Source organism: Triticum urartu, chromosome 5 (assembly GCF_003073215.2).
Source record: "Triticum urartu cultivar G1812 chromosome 5, Tu2.1, whole genome shotgun sequence".
Classification (NCBI taxonomy): Eukaryota; Viridiplantae; Streptophyta; class Magnoliopsida; order Poales; family Poaceae; genus Triticum; species Triticum urartu.
In genome coordinates this window covers 512,790,011-512,807,501 of record NC_053026.1, presented here as the reverse complement: position 1 = coordinate 512,807,501, position 17,491 = coordinate 512,790,011, and positions in this window count along the sequence as shown.

The window sequence follows — 17,491 nt, the reverse complement described above, 5'->3', positions numbered from 1 at the left end:
ATTGCATCATCATGTTTTCAAAACTTGCATCCGTCCAGGTTCCCCCAGTTCCGTCCGTTGTCCGTTCTAAGCCCAACCGAAATATTATTTTATAAGTGGCCGGAAAATGTTCTCGGATTCGGTTGAAATTTGGCGTGCAGTCTTATTATAGTCTAGATAGACCGCCTGTCAAATTTCATCGCATTCGGACTTCGTTTGATGCCCCAACAGATAACTATAGCGGCATTATAGCCGGTCTAACGTCGGACGTTTTCGGTCTCCGGAAACAGATGCTGGGCCCTCTCTCTCCCTTCTCCCCCTCGCAGTCTCGCCACAGCCCACCTAGTCCATCCTCCTTCCCCTCTTCGCTTCCGGAGTTGTCCGATGCGACCGCACGGTCCGAAACCCTCTCTGCACAGTGCATCGAACCCCTCACGTGAGCGTCCGAAAGTTGTCCCGGACCCAACCCGGGCTGTCGCCACCGTTGTGTCCGGATCATCCCCAAACGTCTACAAAACGTCAGCGTTTTCTTATTTGGACTTCCTAGCTATTTTATTCGCGATCGTTCGATTGCGATCGGAGGGACGATATACCCCTAAGTCTAACCCACCTACATGCTATATAACCAGACCAAACCCTAAAATCTAGGGAGATGTCCCATCGATTCCATCACCGCGCCGCCACTCCACCCGGTCTCTCCTTCCACCTCGGGACCTTCCCATATCCAAATCCTCCCCTCCTCGATTTCAGCCACCAGCCAACCATCGCTCTCCACTGCTCCTCCTCGATCCAGAGCTCACGCCCCCAACCCAAATTCTTCTCGGCCTCCACCCGTGCAGCCTCCTCCCTCCTGCTCGTGCCCGAGGGTTTGTCTCGAGCACTGCCGCAAGCAGCAGCAGCCATTGGAGGCCCAGAGCCGCTCCTTTTCTCCGTCCGCAGCACCAGGAGCCCGAGCTCCATCTTCTACGTCTGCGTCCGAGCGAGAGGAGCTCGCTGCTCGAGCTCGAGCATGCAGCCCAGTCCCATGGCGCCCTCCCGAGGTCCTTCCGTGCGTGCCTCCACTCGTCCTCATCGCCCTCCTTCTTCATCGGAGCATCACCGGACCAACAGCTCCATCGCGCACGCCCGACGCCGGCAAAATACCCAGGCCAGTGAGCCAAGCTCCTCCCTTGCCTTCTCCTTTTTCCCGTGCTCCCTTTCTCCTCTTCCTTAGCTAACCTCCCGCTCTTTCTGTCCAGGATCCTCATGGCCGCCCGACCCCCTGCTGCTTCGCGCTGCCGTTGGAACCTCGCCTCCACCACCAGATTCGGCCGTCCTCCGCCGCCCTTGCTTGTTCCCGGCCGGATTCCGCTCCAAGGCCCCGTCCCTGCCTCCGGCGCCCAAGTTCCAGGCAGCTGCTGCTCTGCTTCTTCTCGAGCAGAGGACCGCGCCCGCTATCCTCTGTCCCGCCCGCTCGGTCCACCCATGCGTTGACCTCCAGCGTCGACCGCGCCTAGGCCAGCAGCCTCCGAGGCCCAGCCACAAGCCCGCGGTCCAGCCGGCTCCATCGACCTGGGCCTTGGCCCATGGGGAGCTGCCCCCAGCTCCTGTTCCTGCTAGGCCAGCTAGTTGCGGCCCGTTCACTATTTTTATTTCTGCCAAACGATTTTTTGTTTTTTCCAAAGACAGCAGTTTTTACAGAAAAACCTCCTGTTTCATGCATATAATAACTCAACAACCGTGCATCCTTTGTAAAAACTTTGTATATGAAACTTTCTTAAAATTATGTGTAGATTAATAATATGCCATTTTCTTGCCATGTTAAAATGTTTAAAATGATGTTTGCATTATTTTGCTCCTATGCCATGTTAAAATGATTTATTTCATAACTAAATAACCGTAACTCGGATTTTAATAAACTTTATATGTAAATGGGGTAGAATTTTGCCTCGTTTAACATGGTGGCATCACTTTGCATGTTTAACAACCCTAAAATTATGTTTAGGGCAGAAGAGTACCATAACCAAAATATGCACATGAGGAGTTTCCAGACTTGTTGTTTTGTTATTCCGGCCTCATTTAAACTTGCCTAGATAGATAGTTTCATTATGCTCCACCTCTTGCCATGCTAACAACATTTAATCTTGTTGGGTACATAAAAGAGATCGAACTAAATAACGTGTTGTGGTGTTTTGGCAATATGCAACTCGTTGCATATTGAACTCCACTTAATTTGTAGTGTTGTTTGTTGCACTTTGCCATGCCCTGACATGTATCATTAAACCGGACATGTGTCATACTTGTTGTGCATCATGCCATGATCGTGTGATAGTTGTTTACTGTGTTGTTAGCTTCTTTCTGGTGTTGCTTCTTCGGGTTGGTTCCGATAACGTCGCATTTGTGAGGATTCGTTCGAATACGCCCGTTTGTCTTCTTCATGGACTCGTTCTTCTTCCTTGCGGGATCTCAGGCAAGATGACCATACCCTCGAAATCACTTCTATCTTTGCTTGCTAGTTGCTCGCTCTTTTGCTATGCCTATGCTGCGATACCTACCACTTGCCTGTCATGCCTCCCATATTGTTGAACCAAGCCTCTAACCCACCTTATCCTAGAAAACCGTTGTTTGGCTATGTTACCGCTTTGCTCAGCCCCTCTTATAGCGTTGTTAGTTGTAGGTGAAGTTTGAAGTTTGTTCCTTGTTGGAACATGGAGACGTTGTTCCTTGTTGGAACATGTTTACTTGTTGGGATATCACAATATCTCTTATTTAATTAATGCATATATATACTTGGTAAAGGGTGGAAGGCTCGGCCTTATGCCTGGTGTTTTGTTCCACTCTTGCCGCCCTAGTTTCCGTCATCTTGGTGTTATGTTCACGGATTTTGCGTTCCTTACGTGGTTGGGCTATAATGGGAACCCCTTGGCAGTTCGCCTTGAATAAAACTCCTCCAGCAATGCCCAACCTTGGTTTTACCATTTGCCACCTAGCCTTTTCTTTCCCTTGGGTTCTGCAGACTCAAGGGTCATCATTATTTTAACCCCCCGGGCCAGTGCTCCTCTGAGTGTTGGTCCACCTCGTCAACCGCCGATGGCCACCAGGGGCAACTCTGGGCTGGCCTACCGGAAGTTTGGACAATCTGAGTGTGCCCTGAGAATGAGATATGTGCAGCTCCTATCGGGATTTGTCGGCACATTCGGGCGGTGTTGCTGGATTTGTTTTAACTTGTCAAAGTTGTCTTGTAGAACCAGGATACCGAGTCTGATCGGAATGTCTCGGGAGAAGGTATATCCTTCGTTGACCGTGAGAGCTTGTCATGGGCTAAGTTGGGACACCCCTACAGGGATTTGAACTTTCGAAAGCCGTGCCCGCGGTTATGGGCAGATGGGAATTTGTTAATGTCCGGTTGTAGAAAACCTGAAGTTGACCTTAATTAAAATACATCAACCGCGCGTGTAACCGTGATGGTCTCTTTCCGGCGGAGTCCGGGAAGTGAACACGATGTTGGAGTTATGCTTGACGTAGTTTGTTCTACAATCACTTCTTGATCATAGTTGTTCAACCGTGCTTTTGCCTTCTCTTCTCGCTCTCATTTGTGTATGTTAGCCACCATAAATGCTAGTCGCTTGCTGCAGCTCCACCTTATACCTTTTACCCTTCCTATAAGCTTAAATAGTCTTGATCGCGAGGGTGCGAGATTGCTGAGTCCCCGTGACTCACAGATACTTCCAAAACCAGCTTGCAGGTGCCGATGGGTCCGTGTAGATGACGCAACCAAACTCAAGGAGGAGCTTGATGAAGATCTTGTCCTTTGTGTTGTTTCGTTCTAGTGGATCAGTAGTGGAGCCCAGTTGGGGTCGATCGGGGACCTTGTCGCATTTGGGGTTCTTCTTTTATTTTGGTTTCGTAGTCGGACCTTGATTGTATCTGGATGATGTAATGCTTTATTCATGTATTGTGTGAAGTGGCGATTGTAAGCCAACTATGTATCTCTTTCCCTTATGTATTACGTGGGTTGTGTGAAGATTACCTCACTTGCGACATTGCTTTCAATGCGGTTATGCCTCTAAGTCGTGCTTCGACATGTGGGAGATATAGCCGCATCGAAGGCGTTACAAGTTGGTAATCAGAGCGTTCCCCGACCTTAGGAGCCCCACTGCTAGATCGAATTAGCTGACGTTGTTGAGTCTAGAGAAAAAAGTTTTGAGTCATTTAGGAATTATATATCAGAGAGTTTAGGAATTCTTTTTACTCCCCAGTCCCTTCATCGCTCTGGTAAGGCATCCTGATGTAGAGTTTTAACTCTTCTCTTCTCAAATTTCACTAAGAAAAATTTAGGATCACGCGGGTATCTTGGAATCGTTCCGATGGTTTTGTGACGAGAACATTGTTCTTGGTGCCTCCCTGACATTTAGGGGTTGTGGCAGTGTCCCGGGGAGTTGAGCTCCGAGGTGTTGTCGTCACAATTTTATCGTTGCAGTTCTGGAATACTTGAGTTTAGTTTCGCCGACATCAAAAATCTCTTTTATGCAGTTGTTGGTGAGATTACCTCGACGCCACCCAGTACTGGGGCGGGAGTGCCATAACTCGTATAACGGATGCTTTTCGAAGGTTGAGTTAAATGATTCCCAAAGGTTTCTTGGTTATGTGTTGATGGATGGATACATTTGGATGTAGGATTTGCTAGTTTGGGTGAGATATTATGCTTCCCCTGTATCCCCAACACCTGATTGCATAACTGGAAAATTTCGGGATTTTATAAGTGGGAATTCAAGTAGCTCTTAGGATTTCTTTCCGACGGATGTATGATATGAAATTGGGGTTCGACGTCTAGTGGTCCTCCTATCCACGGTTGGTTTTACAGTGGTCTCGTTGTGTCTTAAAGAGTCCTTGGCTATGCCGACTCGGGGACGCTTCGTATGTCATGTGCACTGCGTTGTACATGATGGTGTTGTACGATCGAGCCCGTGTAGGCCCCACCACGAAAACTTCGGGCGAAATCTCTAGCATATGTTTGTTCTGGCTTATTCTGCAAGCCAATCCTTTCTTTTTTGTTTTGAGTTGTGGTATTCGAGTTGCTTCAAAGTCAAGTGTTGATTCCATACCTTTTCTAAGCGGTGTTCTCATATTTATATGTGAATACTTATCCTTCTCGATAATCGAAAGTGTCATGTCAATCCTTTTCAACCGGTGTGTTTCTCTTCTAGTGGATCCGATCACTTCAACATTCGCAAGATTAATTATCAGTTCTTCTCAATGGTGTTTGCTTCATCCGTTCCAAGTTGTCTTTGTTTTCCCACCCTCCCACCCTTGTTTCTTCAAGGACTCATATTTCTTAATCAAGTATCCATTTTAGTGATGGGAAGCTTCTCCATTCCTTCTCCGTAAATATTCTTATCCGGTGATTCGCAAGAAGATGCTATCGAAGCTTCAAGTTCGTCTCTCGTCACTCATTCTCTTCTCCGGTGGATTTAATTCAAGCTTTGGTATTGAGCATACTCCTTTTCTTTTTGCCCAATTCCAACTTATGCCGGTGCACCTCATAATAATTCACTTCTCGCTATTCATTTGTTCCGGAGTGCTGAAGATATCTCAGAAGATGCTAGTGCGTATTCTCATTCATTCAAGCTCTTTCGAGATTGTTATCTCTTTCAAGTCTTTTAATTCAATCGGTGTAATCTATCTTCCAAGCGACCTTTTCAACGTTGTTTCTTTTGAGTGGGCCCTAACCCACAGGTCTTTTCCCAGGATCTTGCCTGACTCTTCTTATTCTCACGGAGTTAGTCTCAAATTCATTTCAAAGTTTGACGTAAGAATGAATTATCATCAATCAAATGTCTGTCTCCAAGATCTTTCAAATTCTTTTCATCGTTGCTCAACCTTTACATTCTTCATTCAGGAGTGCCTCAACAATTCATGGTGGTGTTTCTCATCATCATTCTCAGATTTTGAAGACCGAAGAAGAGTTTCTCTTAAATCTTGCTCCATTCTCTTCAAGATTCATGGCTCCAGCTTGATGTCATCCTCTCATAACTGTTTTTGATAGTGAGAATTCTTTTCACCTATCCGGAGCAATTCAAGAGTCTTCTCAGTTTGTTTCTCCGTAGCCCATCATCTCAGAATTTATTCATTCTCAGCTTTCAGCTATGGTTCTCCAATCTTACCGGTGCTTCGTTCAAGTGATCTCTAATCAGTTTGTGATCCCTTCATTCTCATGTATCTAGTTTCTCTCGAGAATCTTCGTTCATTTGCAAATTCTTCCCGGTGATTTGTTATCTTTTATTCGTTCTTTTTCAATTCTTATGATGGTTCGTTCAAGATACTTCTTCCTTCAGTTATCATATCAATTTATTCGTTGTTTCAATTCTTACGGTGGTTCGTTGAAGACCTTCCCAAGTTTGCGCTATATCTTGCTTAATCCTTTCTACGAGAATAAGTATTATGCCAATTCCATTGCTTGTCATCAATTTGAATCGGTGAAGGATAAGCATAATGTAATTATTATTCTTGTTTATTACAAGTGATTCAATTCCTTATTCTGGAGGTTCATTGAAAAATTCTTGGTTTCTTTTGCACATCTTTCTTTTCCGGGGTACTAAGTTTCCACTTTGTCTTGTCGCGAAGCTCCATTTAAATCATCGCAAGGCTTCACCTTGTGTTTTTCAACTTCTTTTTTTTGTCGTTATCCTTTTGTTACCAGAGTTCTACATGAAGGTTCTACATGATGGTTCATCAAGGATTTAATTCCTTCTCCAAGTTTTTCATCAACATTCTTTTCTAAGGAGCTTAAGTATTCTTCTTCGTGCAGTACGGAGTGCAATTCTTTTACCATATTATTGGAGGTGGTATTATGTCATTCTTGATAATTTGAGTTCATGGCTCATGATTCACATGTTGTTAATAATGGGGTATTTTAAATCCATCAACCTCTTCATTGGAGTTATCTTGGGTTATATTCCACCTAAAGCCTTCCCTAAGGATTGTTGCTAATTATGGTGCTTATAAGTGACCCAAGTTCTTCATCTATCCTTCCGGTGAAATATTTTCTCCTCTCCTTGGTCATATCAATCCAATCAAATCTTTTCCGTGAGTGGCAAGTTGTCACCTCATAATGTTGAGATGCCTTCTATAAGCCCACTTCAAGCTTGTCCTTCCGTTGTTGGTTTTCCAACAATTCCGTTCGACCCTTCTCCTAAAAGATGCCTTGTCAAGCTCTTTTGTGGCAGAAGTTGGCTTTTCTTCTCCATTATCCTAGTTCAATTATTTATCGTCTATTCTTTTATTCCGGAGGCATGGTGATGTTGCTCTCTTCAATCCATCATCTGGTGTGTCAAGATGTAGCGACCTGACCCGAATGGATCACGTCTACTGTGCTACGGTGTCATCCCTGGATCAGTAATGCTGACACCACACAGTACATCGAGGTTTTATAGCAGAGTTGCAATCACACACTTATTACATCGATGGCTCAAAAAGAACTTACTACAATAAATATGGCTTAAGGCCATATAATAAAGATAACAGCGGAAGACTTGGAAGATAAATGGGTCCATCAACTCCAGCGGCATCACTGAGTATAGGGCCACGACCTAAACGCACCTCAATCGTCGTCTGAAAAGTCTGCAACATTAACGTTGCAGCCCAAAAACGGGTCAGCACATGGAATATGCTGGCAATGTAACACATAGAGAGTAATTGAATGAAACAGCTATACTATATGCACATATGGCTGGTGGAAAGCTCTATGGTTACAGTTTTTCGTAAAGCCAATTTTTCCCTACTGCAAAGGAATAAATTTATTTAACTATTATGGTGGTTGTGAAACATTGAGAATGGTTGACAGCATTCTCAATCCCAATTAAGAATAATTAAAACCCAACAACATTAATTAGAAGTAACATGTTGAGATTCACAATGATATTCAAGTACTAGATACTCAAGTTGTCCATAACCGGGGACACGGCTAATCATGATTAGTTTGTACACTCTGCAGAGGTTTGCGCACGTTTCCCCACAAGACTCGATCGCCTCCGTTTGGTTTCTCGCACTACATGGTGTTTGAGAAGACGGATGACCGAGACACAGTCTTTCAGAAGCGCTAGCACCTTACATGTGGGGTAGACCGTACCACCTACAACCCCTACATCTGCTAGTCCACCCCGTAAGAGTTCGCACAACTTAGTCAACTATGCCAGAGCCCATAATGGCTTGTGGCTGCACACGGAAGTTTCTAGCATGAAAGATCTTATGATCCCTTTGAGCCTGGGTGGCGGTCCGAAAAAAAAACAGGCAAGTCCTGATAGACATCAGGTGCCTCAATCCACCCAGATGTGTGTTTAAGTTGCCACCTTAGATAAACCATTAAAATTATCAACTCACATCTGTCATGGATATCACTCACCCAATCCACGTCTACTAGCATAGCATGGCATAATAAGCAAACGTAGAGTAACTCCCAAAGGTTTCATAATAATACAGGTAATAGGTACTACCTCATCTACTTCCCATCCCACAATTTAATTAGATCCTAATCATGCAATGTGTGAGGATTGATCTAATGCAATAAAACATGGGTTGTAGAAAAGGTATGATCAAAGTGTTACTTGCCTTGCTGATGATCCGCGAGTCCTAGGGTTTCGAAGTAACAAGCGGCGCAATCCGGGTAATCTATCGCAGACAAACAACAAGCATACAATAAGTACTCATCTAATGCACAGGTAAACTCGAACAAGAGAACGAACCAGAAAGTTCAATTTAAGAACTCCGGTTGCAAAGAAAGAACGAACCGAACAAAGAAACGGAAAACAAACGGCGGAAGAAAACAACTCGGTTCTAGCAAGGTGAAACTAGGTCAAATTTTTATCGGGGCAAAAGCTTGTTCAAGTTGATTAGACGGAACGGCGGTTTCGAGACGAAACTCCAGGCGCTTGAATCACCTGATTCCGATAAACGAGCAAAAAGAAAGACTAGAAAGAAGATCGGATCTAAGATCGTGATCGCGGAATAAATCTGACAAAAAGAAAAAGAAGAACGGTTAAACGAACGGACGTCGTTAACCTAGAAAAATCCGGTGATCATGTTCGTTAGGACGAACGGTCCGGCGAGCGGTCCAAAGACAACTAAATCGGAGAAGAAAACGAATCCGATCTAGGGTTTCGGAGAAGAAAAACCGAACGAAAAACCGATCTAGAAAACCGGAACGGTTTAGAGAAGAAAAGAATTGGAACGATTAGAAGAAAACGATCCGAGAAAAAGAGACGCGGGGCAACCTCGGCGAGGTCTCCGGTGAGGGGCTCCGGCGGCGTGGGCGTGGGGCGGCGGCGGCAAGGTGCGGCGGCGGCGCGGGTGAGGTGGTGCAGCGGCGCGGCGTGGGGTGGCAAGGTGCGGTGTGGAGGAGAGGGGCTTTGATTTGATGTTTAGAGGGGGGTGCTTGGGTATTTATATTGGGGAGGGGAGGGGTTTACTTGGGGTAGAGGGCAAGGAATTAGACTAGGAATAGGAAAGAATAAACGGAGTAGGACTAGGAATAACGAAACAAAGGAAAAAGGGGCAAGGGCTACCCTAGAATCCTAAAAGGATTCGTAGAGCAAGAGGCGGCGGCGCCGGCTCCCTGGCGCCTGGCGCTAGGCGCGCGGTGGCCTAGGGCGCGGTGGCCTTCGGCCCGGCTGGGCCTTGGCCTGGCCGGCCTACTCCAGTTTTTTTTTTGTTTATAAATAGTTTCCGCGCGCAGAAAAAAAACAAAAAGAGATCTAAACGAACTCCGAAAAAATCTAAAGTAAATTTTCCCCGACTCCTAAAAATGAGCCGAACAAAATGAACTTTTCTCCGGACCTAAAATGCAACTTTCGAAAACGCGCATTTTTCCCTATCCAAATAAATGCAAATAAAACTCCGGCAAACAAAAATTGATCTATTTATTAAATCTTCATTTTCCTAAATTTTGGGAAAGTCATATTATTCCCTCTCTCATATTTTGACACCGGAAAATTTATTGAAGATAAAACAAATAAATCAAACGATCCTCTTTTCAAAATTTGAGAAACTCTCAAATATGAAAATAACGAAATCTCCAACTCTCTCCGGAGGTCCTTGAGTTGCGTGAAATTTCTAGGATCGGCCAAGATGCAAGAAAATATGTTATGCATGATTGATCTAGTGTATAACATTCCAAATTGAAAATTTGGGATGTTACAAGATCATGTTCTTTTCATGCCTATCCATTTAACCGGAGTGTGGTGCCATTCTGCTCAAGTTCTTTTCGCCTTATCAAGTCTTTCATCTCTTTTCAACCGGAGTGCTGCTCGAATTTGTTATTCCTTGTTCCTCTTTTCTAACGGAGTGTTTTCAACTTTGTTAATCTCCGTTGTTTTCTTCTTTTCAATTTGTTCAACCTCTCAAGGTTCTTTGGTTTCACTCTTTTGTCAAGAAGCAACTTAGTTTTACCTCTTCTCTTTCTTTTTCATTGTTCCTCCGGTGCCATTCTAGATCTAGGGACGAGATCCTCTCGTAGTGGTGGAGTGTTGTGACGCCCCGAGACCGATGTGTCAGGTGTCCTCCAGTTATTCGCTGTTGTTGCCTTGTCATTGCTTGCGCGTCATGCATTGCATATCATGTCATCATGTGCATTGCATCATTATGTTTTCAAAACTTGCATCCGTCCGGGTTCCCCCAGTTCCGTCCGTTGTCCGTTCTGAGCCCAACCACACTTGCACGCGCCCGCGGCATGTCCGAAATGTTATTTTATAAGTAGCCGTAAAATGTTCTCGGATTGGGTTGAAATTTGGCGTGCGGTCTTATTATAGTGTAGATAGACCGCCTGTCAAATTTCATCGCATTCGAAGTTCGTTTCACGCCCCAACGGATAACTATAGCGGCATTATAGCCGGTCTAACGTCGGACGTTTTCGGTCTCCGGAAAGAGATGCCGGGCCTTCTCTCTCCTTTCTCCCCCTCGCAGTCTCGCCACAGCCCACCTAGTCCATCCTCCTTCCCATCTTCGCTTTCGGAGTTGTCCGATGCAACCGCACGGTCTGAAACCCTCTCTGCACAATGCATAGAACCCCTCACGTGAGCGTCCGAAAGTTGTCCCGGACCCGACCCGGGCTGTCGCCACCGTTGTGTCCGGATCATCCCCAAACGTCTAAAAAACGTCACTGTTTTCTTATTTGGACTTCCTAGCTATTTTATTCGCGATCATTCGATTGTGATCGGAAGGACGATATACCCCTAAGTCTAACCCACCTACCTGCTATATAACCAGACCAAACCCTAAAATCTAGGGAGATGTCCCATCCATTCCATCACCGTGCTGCCACTCCACCCGGTCTCTCCTTCCACCTCGGGATCTTCCCAGATCCAAATCCTCCCCTCCTCGATTTCAGCCACCAGCCAACCATCGCTCTCCACTGCTCCTACTCGATCTAGAGCTCATGCCCCCGACCCAAATTCTTCTCGGCCTCCACCCGTGCAGCCTCCTCCCTCTTGCTCGTGCCCGAGGGTTTGTCTCGAGCGCTGCCGCAAGCAGCAGCAGCCATTGGAGGCCCAGGGCCGCTCCTTTTCTCCGTCCGCAGCACTAGGAGCCCGAGCTCCATCTTCTACGTCCGCGTCCGAGCGAGAGGAGCTCGCTGCTCGAGCTCGAGCATGCAGCCCAGTCCCATGGCGCCCTCCCGAGGTCCTCCCATGCGTGCCTCCACTCGTCCTCATCGCCCTCCTTCTTCATCGGAGCATCACCGGACCAGCAGCTCCATCGCGCACGCCCGACGCCGGCAAAAGACCCAGGCCAGTGAGCCAAGCTCCTCCCTTGCCTTCTCCTTTTTCCCGTGCTCCCTTTCTCCTCTTCCTTAGCTAACCTCCCGCTCTCTCCGTCCAGGATCCTCGTGGCCGCCTGACCCCCTGCTGCTTCGTGCTGCCATCGGAACCTCGCCTCCACCACCAGATCCGGCCGGCCTCCGCCGCCCTTGCCTGTTCCCGGCCGGATCCCGCTCCAAGGCCCCATCCCTGCCTCCGGCGCCCAAGTTCCAGGCCGTTGCTGCTCTGCTTCTTCCTGAGCAGAGGACCGCGCCCACTATCCTCTGTCCCGCCCGCTCGGTCCAGCCGTGCGTTAACCTCCAGCGTCGAGCGCGCCTAGGCCAGCAGCCTCCGAGGCCCGGCCACAAGCCCGCGGTCCAGTCGGCTCCATCGGCCTGGGCTTTGGCCCGTGGTGAGCTGCCCCCAGCTCCTGTTCCTGCTAGGACAGCCAGTTGCGGCCCATTCACTATTTTTATTTCTGCCGAAAGATTTTGTGTTTTTTCCAGAGACAACAGTTTTTACGGAAAAACCCTCTTGTTTCATGCATATAATAACTCAACAACCGTGCATACTTTGTAAAAACTTTGTATATGAAACTTGCTTAAAATTTTGTGTAGATTAATAATATGCCATTTTCTTGCCATGTTAAAATGTTTAAAATGATGTTTGCATTATTTTTCTCCTATGCCATGTTAAAATGATTTATTTCATAACTAAATAACCGTAACTCGGATTTTAATAAACTTTATATGTAAATGGGGTAGAATTTTGCCTAGTTTAACATGGTGGCATCACTTTGCATGTTTAACAACCCTAAAATTATGTTTAGGGCAGAACAGTACCATAACGAAAATATGCACATGAGGAGTTTCCGGACTTGTTGTTTTGTTGTTCCCGCCTCATTTAAACTTGCCTAGATAGATAGTTTCATTATGCTCCACCTCTTGCCATGCTAACAACATTTAATCTTGTTGGGTACATAAACGAGATCGAACTAAATAACGTGTTGTGGTGTTTTGTCAATATGCAACTCATTGCATATTGAGCTCCACTTAATTTGTAGTGTTGTTTGTTGCACTTTGCCATGCCCTGACATGTATCATTAAACCGGACATGCATCATACTTGTTTTGCATCATGCCATGATCGTGTGATAGTTGTTTACTGTGTTGTTTGCTTCTTTCCGGTGTTGCTTCTTCGGGTTGGTTCCGATAACGTCGCGTTTGTGAGGATTCGTTCGACTACGTCTGTTTGTCTACTTCATGGACTCGTTCTTCTTCCTTGCGGGATCTTAGGCAAGATGACCATACCCTCGAAATCACTTCTATATTTGCTTGCTAGTTGCTCGCTCTTTTGCTATGCCTATGCTGCGATACCTATCACTTGCTTGTCATGCCTCCCATATTGTTGAACCAAGCCTCTAACCCACCTTATCCTAGCAAACCGTTGTTTGGCTATGTTACCGCTTTGCTCAGCCCCTCTTATAGTGTTGTTAGTTGCAGGTGAAGTTTGAAGTTTGTTCCTTGTTGGAACATGGAGATGTTGTTCCTTGTTGGAACATGTTTACTTGTTGGGACATCACAATATCTATTATTTAATTAATGCATCTATATACTTGGTAAAGGGGGAAGGCTCGGCCTTATGCCTGGTGTTTTGTTCCACTCTTGCCGCCCTAGTTTCCGTCATCTCGGTGTTATGTTCCCGGATTTTGCGTTCCTTACGCGGTTGGGATATAATGGGAACCCCTTGACAGTTCGCCTTGAATAAAATTCCTCCAGCAATGCCCAAACTTGGTTTTACCATTTGCCACCTAGCCTTTTCTTTCCCTTGGGTTCTGCAGACTCAAGGGTCATCATTATTTTAACGCCCCCGGGCTAGTGCTCCTCTGAGTGTTGGTCCACCTCGTCATCCACCGGTGGCCACCAGGGGCAACTCTGGGCTGGCCTACCGGAAGTTTGGATAATCTGAGTGTGCCCTGAGAACGAGATATGTGCAGCTCCTATCGGGATTTGTCGGCACATTCGGGCGGTGTTGCTGGATTTGTTCTAACTTGTCGAAGTTGTCTTGTAGAACTGGGATACCGAGTCTGATCGGAATGTCTCGGGAGAAGGTATATCCTTCATTGACCATGAGAGCTTGTCATGGGCTAAGTTGGCACACCCCTGCAGGGATTTGAACTTTCGAAAGCCGTGCCCGCGGTTATGGGCAGATGGGAATTTGTTAATGTCTGGTTGTAGAAAACCTGAAGATGACCTTAATTAAAATACATCAACCACGTGTGTAACCGTGATGGTCTCTTTCCGGCGGAGTCCAGGAAGTGAACACGATGTTGGAGTTATGCTTGACGTAGTTTGTTCTACAATCACTTCTTGATCATAGTTGTTCAACCGTGCTTTTGCCTTCTCTTCTCGCTCTCATTTGTGTATGTTAGCCACCATAAATGCTAGTCGCTTGCTGCAGCTCCACCTTATACCTTTTACCCTTCCTATAAGCTTAAATAGTCTTGATCACGAGGGTGCGAGATTGCTGAGTCCCCGTGACTCATAGATACTTCCAAAACCAGCTTGCAGGTGCCGATGGGTCCGTGCAGATGACGCAACCAAGCTCAAGGAGGAGCTCGATGAAGATCTTGTCCTTTGTGTTGTTTCGTTCTAGTGGATCAGTAGTGGAGCCCAGTTGGGGTCGATCGGGGACCTTGTCGCATTTGGGGTTCTTCTTTTATTTTGGTTCTGTAGTCGGACCTTGATTGTATCTGGATGATGTAATGCTTTATTCATGTATTGTGTGAAGTGGCGATTGTAAGCCAACTATGTATCTCTTTCCCTTATGTATTACATGGGTTGTGTGAAGATTACCTCACTTGCGACATTGCTTTCAATGCGGTTATGCCTCTAAGTCGTGCTTCGACACGTGGGAGATATAGCCGCATCGAGGGCATTACACCAGGGGCCTCGAGAGCTCGAATACATCAGCTCAAGTACACAAGAGTCAGCGGAAGCAACAATATCTGAGTACAGACATAAGTTAAACAAGTCTGCCTTAATAAGGCTAGCACAAAGGCAACAATGATCTAAAAGGCAAGGCATCCTGCCTGGGAGCCTCCTTACTACTCTACGTCGTCAGCGGCCGTCACGTAGTAGTAGGCACCCTTGGGGTAATAGTAGTCATTAGTGGCATCGTCTGGCTCCTGGAATCCATCATCTGGTCGCAACAATCGGGTAAGGGGGAAAAAGATGTAGCAAAGCAACTGTGAGTATTCATCCAAAGTACTCACAAGACTTACATCAGATCTAAACTAAGTATGCATCTGTATCAAAGTAAAGGGTTGTATTTGTGGACTAAACTGCAGAATGCCAGAAGAGAAGGGGAAAGCCTAGCCTATCGAAGACTAGCATCTTCAGGCATCTTCAAGCATCTTGCAGCATACAGAAGAGTACAGATCGACATAATGTAGAGTAGTAGTAGTGTTATCAACCTCGGCCAGAGATCCTTTCTCGACTCCCGGCGAGAAAGCAATCCCAGAGCCATACTATCCAGTTATCACCTCAAGTATCCATTTCTAGTTGTATTGATCGGGATACAACTCCAAGTGTCCGTTACCGTAGGACAGGCTATCGATAGATGTTTTCTTCCCTACAGGGGTGCACCAACGTACCCACCACACTCAATTAACTCCGGTGGGACACACTTTCCTAGGTCATGCCCGGCCTCGGCCAAACAATACGACGCAACCTGACCTAGGCTTAATAGAGAGGTCAGCAGGCCGGACTAAGCCTATCCCCCCAGGGGTCATGGGCCATCGCCCCGGGAACTCGTGCACGTTGCGAACATGGCCGGTGAGCAGACCTTGCTACCTCCTTCAAAAAGGCAGGTGCTTACCAGTCCAACCCGACGCGCGCTGCTCAGTCACTAACGTCTATTAAACTTCGGCTGATGCATACGACGCGGAACGCCCATACAATGCCCACGTGATGGTTAGTGCTATCAGGCCAGAGGCCCCTCGGATGAAATATCCAAACTGTTAGTGTGTTGGTAGTGCGGTCACGAGCAGAGACTCACGAAAGATGTGACCCCGTTGCCCCGTCTCGAGTACTTGCGGCAAGGGCTAAGAATGCCCGGCCACGCCTCGTAAGTATCTCGCGGGCACCTTCCAGGTCAACCCGACTCCACATCAATCGCTATTAAGCTCGCGCACTGTCCATGGCGCACTGTCCATGGTGCGCCATTACTAACAATTTTTTTTTCAAAACTACTAGTGGCGCACGGTGGGTGTGGTGCGCCATTACTATGTCAACTAGTAATGGCGCACTATCCCATGGTGCGCCATTACTAGGTATGAAAGCAGGTAACAACAGGCTATGCATCCGAGTAGGATCATACAGAAAGCAGTAGCAGTTCTAATGCAAGCATGAGAGGGAAAAAAATGGGCGATATCGGAATGCTCAAGGGGGGGGTTGCTTACCTGGAAGCTCTGTTGAAAAATAAGAAGTGTCGTCGACGTCGTTGATCACAGGGGCGACATCGGTCTCGGGGTCTAATGGAGAGAAGAGGGGGAAGAAACAGTAAATACAGCGCAAACAGATGCATCACTAAGCATTACAAGATGACATGCAGAGCTAGGGTTGTCCTAACGTAGTACTACACGTTGCAGACAGAGGGGATAAACATCCAAGGATGAATTCCCGGCGTTAGACGAATTCCGGACAGATGAAAGAGAGGGGACGGTTCCATGTTAAGCATGCTAGGGGCATGTGACAGGTGAATGGACCGCGCATTTGGATTCGTTGGATTTTTCTGAGCAACTTTCATTTAGAAAACATTTTCATCCGAGCTATGGTTTATTTTCTATGAATTTTAAAAGATTAAACTATTTTCTGGAATTAATTAAATTAACAGAAAAGAAAATATGATGTCAGCATGACGTGTTCATGACGTCAGCAGTCAACAGACCCGCTGACCAGGTCAAACCTGGCATGTGGGTCCAGTGAGACCCACATGTCAACCTCTGTTAGTCTAACGTGCTCGACGGAAACGGCGCTACGGCGTGAAGCAGCTTGAACGGAAGGGCTAGGCGTGCTCTATGAAGTGCGGCGAGCACGTTCGGCACTTGCCCATGACCGGAGTCTCGCCGGCGACGAGATCCGCATCGATGCATTCGGGCGCTCGCCGAGGATAGCGCTAGGGGGCACGGTAGGATGCGTGTGCGCGTGCGTTGGGCTGCGGGGAGCGAGCTGAGCACGAGGCCATGCTCGGCTGAGCCCGCCGACGGGTATGGCCATGGCGACTATGAAGCAGGGTGGCGACTATCTACGGCGACATTGCGTGCTAGCGGCAGGGGGGCCGAGACGTGCTAGGAGAAGCAACGGAAGGGGGAGGCGGAGCTCACCTCGGGGGCACACGGGGGCCCGATGACAGATTAGGAGCAGTAGATGGCGCCGGGGTCGGAAGAGACCACGGGGCTCGTCGGGGCCAATGTCGGGGCCCTCGACACGGTCTGGTCGGCGAAGATGAAGCAGGGGACGACAGCGGTCCTCCTGGGCATGGAGGAAGGGCATGGGGAGGCCGGTGATCACGGCGGGGCAATGTGGCCGGTGATGGCAGAGCGCGGCCATGTGGGGAGGGCGAGGGGAGAGAGAAGGTGGATCTGGGGAGGGGAGACAGAGGAGAGAGTGAGGCGCGAGGGAGGACCGGGGAGATGAGGGGGCAGCGCCTGTCTTATCCCCTCGCCGGCGAGAGCGGCGAGGTGGG